This window comes from Notamacropus eugenii, chromosome 4 (genome assembly GCF_028372415.1).
Source record: "Notamacropus eugenii isolate mMacEug1 chromosome 4, mMacEug1.pri_v2, whole genome shotgun sequence".
NCBI classification, from domain to species: domain Eukaryota; kingdom Metazoa; phylum Chordata; class Mammalia; order Diprotodontia; family Macropodidae; genus Notamacropus; species Notamacropus eugenii.
This window is the reverse complement of record NC_092875.1, coordinates 110302559-110309641: the sequence shown is the minus strand read 5'-3', so window position 1 is coordinate 110309641 and position 7083 is coordinate 110302559. Positions and strand designations below refer to the sequence as shown.

The 7083-nt window shown below is 33.5% G+C and overlaps 1 pseudogene; it reads left to right on the top strand.

The window, feature by feature from the left end:
• The first annotated feature begins 1034 nt into the window (after positions 1-1034).
• LOC140502312 (histone PARylation factor 1 pseudogene) overlaps positions 1035-7083 on the top strand; it is a 28602-nt pseudogene continuing 22553 nt past the window's right edge.

The following is a 7083-nucleotide window of genomic DNA, read 5'->3' as shown; positions in this document are numbered from 1 at the left end:
CAGAGAATAGTGCATATATACAATACAAATGAGAATGAATAAAAATTTTGTCTCAAAAAACTTTATTTAAATATCTAGAAATTATTCAACAATAGTCTTTGTTGTTGGTTAGTCATGTTAGTCATATCTGACTCTCCATGACCCAATTTGAGGTTTTCTTGGCAAAGATGCTGGAGTGGTTTGCCATTTCCTTCTCCAGCTCATTTTACAGGTGAGGAAGTTGAGACAGAGTTAAGTGACACACAAGGTCACAGAGCTAGTGAGTGTCTGAGGCCAAATTTGAATTCAGGTCTTCCTGACTTCTGTCCTGTTACTCTATCCACTGTAGCAATAAACAAACTTCAAAATACTTCAAAAGAAAAATAAAAATTTTGAAAGAAAATATCAAAAATAGCATTATTTGAAATAAGAATGTCATACTGAAGGAATTAATGAAGGAAAAATTTCCAAAACCTTTGAATTTATAACTTTTTATATTTGTATCTCCAGCACTTAACAGAAGATATTATATATAATAAGTATTTAACAAATGCTTTTCATTCATTTTTCAAACAAGAAAATGCTAGTCAATTTTGTCTCTGATTGGGCCCCAAAGGAAAACCAATGTTAAAATTATGTTTTATTATTGAAGTTTTAACATTTAACCATTACAGATATTAGACTTGAAGCTTCAACAACAAAACATAATTCTTAGAAGGAACCAGGAGAAAGACTTCTATCCAATTCAAGTACCCCAGTATTACTTCAGAGTAATAAACAAAGGAAAAGAATGGAATGATACATTCCAAAAAGCTAAAGAGCTCAAGCTGGCAACCAAAATAACATAACCTGAAAATTTGAGCCTAATCATTAAGAAAAAAAGAATCATATGAGCCATTCCTGCACATAAAAAAAAGAAGTGTTCAGGACATTTAACTTGAAAACACCCCCAAAAGAGACCAAAAGAATAGTAAATAATATCAATGTTCAGGAAAAGACTAAGTAATTAAATCAATTCTCTCATGCTTATACGTTATTTTAAAATTTTAGTTGTGATGGATAAAAGAAAGATCAAAACAGGATTTTTCAGGGACAAAGATAAGCTAAAGGGCTCCAGCTTAAGGGAACTTAATGAATCAGAAGGTAAGGAAGAATAAGTGAATTAGTACCCACTGATTGCATCCTTCAATTCCTCTAAGAGAATTGTGGTATTTTGGTGGAATGGATAATGCAGTGTGAAACTGCACAAATAGAAAACAGGGAGATAAAAGATAGAGAGCTAGGAAAGGTACATGCATACAGGCTAAAAGTGAACAAGGAAGCTTTGTATGATATTTTTCCTCTAAAGATTAGGAGGGAAGATTGGAAAATGGATAATGTATAACAGAAGAACTGTTTTCAAGATGATAGAGGAGAAGTACAGTCTATGACAAAAGGAAAAAGGTAAAGATAAATCATAGGCTAATTCCCCTAATGAATCTTGATGCAAAAATTTTAAATAAAATACTAGCATAAAGATTAAAGCAATATAACACAAAGATCATGGACTATGATGAGGTGAAATTTATACAAGAAATGTATGACTGGTTCTATATTGGAAAACCTATCAACATAATTAACCTCATCAATAGATGCAGAAAAACTTTTGACAAAATAAAACACCTATTGCTATTGAAAATACTAGAAAACATAGAAATAAATAGAGTCTTTCTTAAAATGGTAAGTAGTATCCATCCAAAACCAAGAGCCAGCATTATTTATGCTAGGGATAAGATAGGAGTCTTTACAAATAAGATCAAAGATTAAGGAATAATGTCCATTATCACCACTACTATTCAATATTTCACTAGAAATATTAAAAATGGCAATATGACAAGAAAAAGAAATTGAAGGAATAAAAATATTGAATGAGAATACAATCCTATCATTCTTCGTAGATGATATGATGATATACTTAGAGAATATTAGAGAATCAACTAAAACAACTAGTTGAAACAATTAACAACTTCAGAAAAATTGCAAGATGCAAAATAAGCTCATATAAATCCTCAGCATTTCTATAAACTTCCAAAAAACCCAACAGCAAGAAATATAAAGAGAATTACCATTTAAAATAATTGCAAACCATGCAAAATACTTGATAGTCTACTTGTCAAGACAAACTCAGAGACTGTATGGAAGTAATTACAGAACACTTTTCAGAGAGAGAGAGAATACATAAACAATGGGAGAATTATTAATTACTCAAGGGTAGGCTGAACCAATAGACAATTCTACTTCAGTTCATTTACTTAGTGCCATGCCAATTAGACTATTGAACTATTATTTTGTAGATGCAAAAAAATAATTCATCTGGAAGAATAAAAGGTCAAGAATAACAAGGAAATCAATGAAAAAAATGTGAAGGATAGGCACCGCATATTTTCAGATTTCAAACTATATTACACAGTAGTAAACATCAAAATAATCTAGTACTGCCTAAAATATAGAGGCATGGAATAAATTATCTATACAATACACAGTAGTAAATTACCACAGTAATCTAATATTTGATAAACCCAAATATCAAGCTTTAGGGGCAAAATTCATCACATGAAAAAATTATTGGAAAACTGGAAAGTAATTTCTAGACATAAACCAACATTCACACCATATACCAAAATCAGGTCAAAGTGGACAAATGATTTAGACATAAAAGGTGATATCAAAAGTAATTGGGGGGACATGGATACACGTACTTGTTATATCCATGGTTCAGGGCAAAGGTTATGGCTAAACAAGTGATCAACAGGATCACAGGAAGCAAAATGAACAATTTTGATTACATGAATGGAAAACCTTTTTGTACAAACAAAAGTAATGCAGTCAAATTAGAAAGAAATCAGGAAACTGGAAAGCAAATGATATTTTTCTAATAAAGTCCCCATTTCTCAAATATATAAAGAACTGAGGGAAATTTAGGAAAATACATCATTCACCAATTGATAAATGGTCAAAGAATATGAACAAGCAGGTTTCAGAAGAAAAAAATAAAAAATTGTCAATAGTCAAGTGGAAAAAAGTGCTCTAAATCACTAATGGCTAGAGATATGCATATGAAAACAATCCTGGAGAGGCAGAGGCAAAATGGCAGAGTACAAGCAGGGACTTACTTGAGATCTCCCCCAAACTCCTCCAAGTACCTGAAAAAATGACTCTAAACAAATTCTCAAACTGTTGAACACACAAAATGACAGTGAAACAAATCTCGAGCATAAGACAACCTGGAAGGTTGACAGGAAGGGTATATCACAACAGACTGGGAAAAGAGAACAGTCCAGTATGGGTTGTGCCAACACAGACAGGGCCAGAGCAGGCCTCTAGGGACAGAATCACTGGTAGTTGTGGACATTTTCATATTTCTCAACCCAATGCCAAAGACAACATAAAAGGTCAGTAAGGAAGTTCTGTGGGACCTGGGTGAAAAAGGAGAATTGTCTGCCTGGGATCTGACCCAGCCCTAGGATGGCAGAGGTGATGGCAGCAGCAGTGACTGCTTCCAGAGCTCTGGGACCACAAATGTTGGGGGATAGAGCAGTTGATAAAAAACCCTAAAGCCTGGACCCATACACCAACTCCCATCTACACCCCCACTGGAAACATAGCCCTACCTTGACAAAGAGTTTGAAAGTCAAGTATTTGGTGGGAAGGTGAGCAAACAGCAGGGGGAAAAATCAGACTATAGAATCTTACTTTGGTGACAAAGAAGATCAAAACATTCAACCAGAAGAAAATAACAAAGTCAAAGCTCACACATCAAAAACTTCCCAGAAAAATATGAATTGGTCATGAATTTGTCATGAGAAAGCTCAAAAAGGATTTTGAAAATCAAGTAAAAGAAATAGACGAAAAAATGGGAAAAGAAATGAGAGTAATACAAGAAAATCATGAAAAACAAGTCAACATCTTGCTAAACGAGATCCCAAAAAATAGTGAAGAAAATAACACCTTAAAAACAGATCAACCCAAATGGCAAAAAAAAAGTCCAAAAAGTCAATGAGGAGAAGAATGTCTTAAAAAGCAGAATTGGCCAAATGGAAATGGAGGTCCAAAAGCTCACTGAAGAAAGTAATTCCTTAAAAATTAGAATGGAGTTAATGGAAGCTAATGACTTTATGAGAAATCAAGAAATTATAAAACAGAAACAAAAGAATGAAAAGATAGAAGACATTGTGAAATATCTCATTAGAAAATATTTTATATATTTTTATATTTTAATATTTTCAGTTAACCTGGAAAACAAATCCAGGAGAGATAATCTAAAAATTATTGGACTACCTGAAAGCCATGATCAAAAAAAAAAACCAAACAAACCTAGACATTGTCTTTCAAGAAATTATCAAGGAAAACTCCCTGATATTCTAGAAGCAAAGGGTAAAATAGAAAATGAAAGAATCCACCAATCACCTCTAGAAAGAGATACCAAAAGGAAAACTCCTAGGAATATTGTGGTCAAATTCCAGAATTCCTGGGTCAAAAAGAAAAAACTGCAAGCATCCAGAAAGAAACAATTTGCATATTGTGAAAATATGATCAGGGTAACACACATCTAGTAGCTTCCACATTAGAGGAGCTAGGATTAAAACCAAGAATCACCTAACTAGCAAAACTGAGGTAAAATATTTCAGGGGGAAAAATGGATAGTCAATGAAATAGCAGAGTTTCAAACATTCTTGATGAAAAGACCAGAGCTGAATGGAAAATCTGACTTTCAAATACAAGAATCAAATGAAGCATGAAAAGGTGAACAGGAAAGAGATATCATAAGGGACTTATTAAAGTTGAACTCATTATATTCTTACATGGAAAGATGATATTTGTAACTCATGAGACCTTTCTCAGCATAAGGGTAGTTGGAGGGAAGAGAGAGAGAGAGAGAGAGAGAGAGAGGATAGGTGATAGATAGATAGATAGATAGATAGATAGATAGATAGATAGATAGATAGATAGATAGATAGATAGATAGATAGAGGGCAGAGGGTGAGTTGAATATGAAGGGATTATATTTAAAAAATACAATTAAGGGGTGAGAGAGGAATATATTGGAAGAAGGAGAAAGGGAAAGATAGAATGGGGTAATTTATCTCCTATAAAAGAGAGAAAAAAAGGTTTCATAATGCAGGGGAAGAGTGGGGAGGTGAGAGGGAATGAGTGAACGTTACTCACATCAAATTCGGTTTAAGGAGAAAATAACATATGCAATCAATTAGGTATCTTAACCTATAGAAAAGCAAGGGACAAGGGGATGTGGGGGGATGATAGAAGGGAGAGCAGATTGGAGAGGGGTAGTCAGAAGCAAACACTTCTGACAAGGGACAGAGTCAAAGGAGGAAATAGAATAAGTAGGGGGGAGGTGGGATAGGATGTAGGGAAATATGCCTTTAACAACATAACTATTATGGAAGTGTTTTTCAAAACTACACATGTATAACCTATATTGAACTGCTTGACTTCTCAATGAGGGTGGGTGGGGAGGAAAGTAGAGAGAAAATTTGGAATTCAAAGTTTAAAACAAATGCTAAAAACTGTTTTTACATGCAACTGGGAAATAACACACAGACAATGGGATATAGAAATCTATCTTGCCCTAAAAGATAGTAAGGGGAAAGGGGGAATGGGGGTGGTGGTAGAAGGGAGGGCTGACTAGGGAAAGGGGTTATCGGAATGCATGCTATCTTGTGGTGGGTGGTAGGGGAGAGATGGGGAGAAAATGTTGAACTCAAAATCTTGTGGAAGTGAATGTTGGAAACTAAAAATAAATAATAAAAAAAGAATAACCATACACAATTTAAAAATATGAAAAAAAACACTATTCTATTTCCCTCATTAAAAAAAGATACACATATTATTTATTGCATGAAGTAAGATTTTAAAAGTCAATGCGAGTAACAACAAATGTATTAATCTTGCAAGTACAATAGTGAGTACAGTCCAGATGGAAGAAAACATGGTCTGGAAATCAGAAGACTTGAATCTTCTGAAATCAAGAGACTCAGACAAAGCTCTGCCACTTAACCATTTGAATGTGGACAAGTCACCACCTTTTGGTTTTCTTGGTTTTCCTCTGTTATTATTATTAAAATTAATAATATTGCTGCTGTTACTTCTGCTAGTATTTTTATAGTGCTTTAAGGTTTGTAAGGTACTTTATAAATATTATTTTATTTTACCCTCACAACTTTGGGAGGTAGGTACTAGGATTAATCCCATTTTACAGATGAGGAAAATGAGCAGAAAGAAGTTAATTGACTTGATTGAAGTCACATAACTTGATCAAAATTTTAAAAGAAAGCAACTCTGAGGTATCACCTCACACCCATAATATTGGCTAACATGACAAAAAAGGAAGACGATAAATGCTGGAGGGAATGTGGAAAAATAGGTACACTAATACACTGTTGGTAGAGTTGTGTGGTCCATCCATTCTGGAAAAAAAATTGGAACTATGCCCACAGAGGTGTGATACTGTGCATACCCTTTGACGCAGCAATGTCACTACTATGTCTGTATCCCAAAGAGGTCAAAGAAAAAAGGAAAAGGTCCTATATGTATACAAAAAAAATACTTATACATTGTATTATGTATACAAATATTTTTGGTAGGAAAGAGTTAGAAATTTAGGGGATGCTCATCAATTATTGAATGGCTCACCAAGTTGTGGTATATAATTGTGATGGAATACTATTATATTATAATAAATTATGATTTCAGAAAAAATTTTAGAAGATATATAAACATACAAAATGGAGTAACCAAAACCGGGAAAATATTGTACATAGTAATGAAGATCATAAGTGAAAATAAGATGATGATAACGTGAAAGACTTAGCTATTCTGAACAATGTAATGATCCAAGATAATTCCAGAGGACCCAGGATAAAAAATGCTTTTCACATCCAAGGAGAGAACTGATGAATTCTGAATGCAGATTGAAATATACTCTTTTAAACTTTCTTCATTTTACTTGCTTAATAACATGGCTAATATGGAAATGTGTTTTACGTAATTCACATGTATACTTGATGGCATATTGTTATATAATAGATGCCTTCTCAATGGGTAGTG